The following is a 2,830-nucleotide window of genomic DNA, read 5'->3' as shown; positions in this document are numbered from 1 at the left end:
GTCTCACCCTCATGCAGGGATGCATGACCAATGCTCCTTCCCTTCTCGCCCGCATACATGGATGCACGTTCATGTCTTCTCGTTCTCTCGGCTTCATACGGGGATTTTATCTCCTCCCTGTCTCACCCTCAGGAAGGGATGCATGACCAATGCTCCTTCCCGTCTCGCCCGCATACATGGATGCACGTTCACGCCTCCTCCTTCTCTCGGCTTCATACGGGGATCATATCTCCTCCCTGTCTCACCCTCATGCAGGGATGCATGACCAATGCTCCTTCCTGTCTTACCCGCATAAATGGATGCACGTTCACGCCTCCTCCTTCTCTCGGCTTCATACGGGGATCATATCTCCTCCCTGTCTCACCCTCATGCAGGGATGCATGACCAATGCTCCTTCCCTTCTCGCCTGCATACATGGATGCACGTTCACGCCTCCTCCTTCTCTTGGCTTCATACGGGGATTTTATCTCCTCCCTGTCTCACCCTCGGGAAGGGATGCATGACCAATGCTCCTTCCCGTCTCGCCCGCATACATGGATGCACGTTCACGCCTCCTCCTTCTCTCGGCTTCATACGGGGATCATATCTCCTCCCTGTCTCACCCTCATGCAGGGATGCATGACCAATGCTCCTTCCCTTCTCGCCTGCATACATGGATGCACGTTCACGCCTCCTCCTTCTCTCGGCTTCATACGGGGATCATATCTCCTCCCTGTCTCACCCTCATGCAGGGATGCATGACCAATGCTCCTTCCTGTCTCGCCCGCATACATGGATGCACGTTCACGCCTCCTCATTCTCTCGGCTTCATACGGGGATCATATCTCCTCCCTGTCTCACCCTCATGCAGGGATGCATGACCAATGCTCCTTCCCTTCTCGCCTGCATACATGGATGCACGTTCACGCCTCCTCCTTTTCTCGGCTTCATACGGGGATCATATCTCCTCAATGTCTCACCCTCACTTCCAACATGTGTAACTTCTTGTTCTCTTTGACGTCTGGGGCATGGGTGGCTACTGCACAGCTCTAGATGTCGCCCACCTGCAAGGTGCTATGGAAAGCACTTTTCCACATTGGACGTGCTATATTAACCCCCTCTCCCCAAATACAATAAAAATAAAGAAATATATGTGCTTCCATAATGTCTACCTTCTAATGTTTCATATGTGTCAGCACATTGTCCTCCTCCTGACCACATTCTAAAACTATGTGCAAATTGTTCCTTCCATAAACTGTCACTTCCTTGGCCCTTTATTTATAATGACTGTTATACTCTCTCTCTTTCCGCCACAGTATAAAAATGCCTAGCACACCTCATGATTGGACTAAGAAATTCCTGTCATTTAGTTGGAAATGATTTTCACATTATCCCCAAAAACTCCTCACTGTGTCTAAGAACGCTTTTTTTCACAGGACAATACAGATCAGATTGACTTGAAAGGTCCTTTCACGCGACTACAGAATGCCTCTCATTCCACTAAAAGATACGCCAGTGCCTACAATAGCCTAGGACTAGACTATGAGTCCCAATGTAGAAAGACCACAAGTCCACAGATATGCCTGTTTATTTAAACATCTGTATTATCATCAGCGTGTGACTCTAAAGGCGGGACCTCGCGCTCTCTGCAACGCGCTCCATTGGCAACATCAGTTAAATGTCGTTGGTTCAATCCCTCGCGGATGTTGTTTTTATTCCCATTTGTAACTGGGAAATACTGTCGCTGCAATACATATGTCTTAATCAAGCTAGTGGTTATTGACGTAAATGGCAGTGTTATAATGTTTCATGTACTGCAAATGTCACCACATAATGCGCTCTTGATTAGATTTGGTTGAAATACATTACAGTCACCCGATGAAAAAGTGTGCAAAGAGCATTAAAGAAACAAAAGGTTCATAACAGTAACAGGACATCGAATTGTTTCAGTCCTCCACAGAGATTGCCAATGTATTAATGGAAATTCTAAAATATCTGCCCAACTGCCGTGACGTGACATTGCCTCACCACAATGCCGTGACTCGGATTCGAACCGAGGTTGCTGCGGCCACAACACAGAGCACTAACCACTATACGATCACGGCGAGCTACTTGGGCTGCTACAATGTGACGTTCCACCTCTATCATAAGCTGTACTCCATCTGTGATGTCATGACTCATGTTTGAATTAAAGGTTGGTTGTGATGTTATCCATGAGAATAAGTGGACACCTGATCCCCAGTCACTTATTTAAGATCTCAATAATCAAGTCAGAATCCAAAGGAAAGTCATCAAAGTGGAGCCAATTAGAAATAATATAGTTACACAAACCTGGCAATGGTGCGGCAGCCAGGGCCGATAATGGCCCGCCAGCCTGAGAGCAGGAAAGTGTGAGAGCAGTGATGGTCTTGTGAGAGTTTACAGCTGTTATTGACCCTGTCCCCTTCCATTGCAGAGTTTTCTCCCTATAAGAAGTGCAGAGGCTCCCTCCGGGGTGCTAATAGTAAATTTATTTTTTTGCGCAGGAGAAGTGCTCTTCACCAATTGCACGTGCCAAATCACCCGAAGGCCACCACCATAAAATTCAGGCATTCATGTTCATGCGTCCTCCATGTTATGTCCTTATAAAGGGATGCATGTTCATGATGACTCCATGTCACACCTGCATACAAGGATGCATGTTCATGCCGCCTCGTTCTCTTGGCTTCATACAGGGATTTTATCTCCTCCCTGTCTCACCCTCATGCAGGGATGCATGACCAATGCTCCTTCCCTTCTCGCCCGCATACATGGATGCACGTTCATGTCTCCTCGTTCTCTCGGCTTCATACAGGGATTTTATCTCCTCCCT

The 2,830-nt window shown here is 47.6% G+C and overlaps 1 non-coding gene across 1 annotated transcript; it reads right to left on the bottom strand.

Moving 5' to 3' along the window:
• Window positions 1–2,012: 2,012 nt before the first annotated feature.
• TRNAH-GUG (transfer RNA histidin (anticodon GUG)) lies at window positions 2,013–2,084 on the bottom strand. Its single transcript has one exon. It is a non-coding gene; the product is annotated as a tRNA-His (tRNA).
• Between the last annotated feature and the right edge of the window lie 746 nt (window positions 2,085–2,830).

This window comes from Ambystoma mexicanum (genome assembly GCF_040938575.1).
Source record: "Ambystoma mexicanum isolate Mex_15411 chromosome 12 unlocalized genomic scaffold, UKY_AmexF1_1 Mex_chr12_unloc.1, whole genome shotgun sequence".
NCBI lineage: Eukaryota > Metazoa > Chordata > Amphibia > Caudata > Ambystomatidae > Ambystoma > Ambystoma mexicanum.
This window is presented reverse-complemented; position numbering and strand designations above follow the sequence as displayed.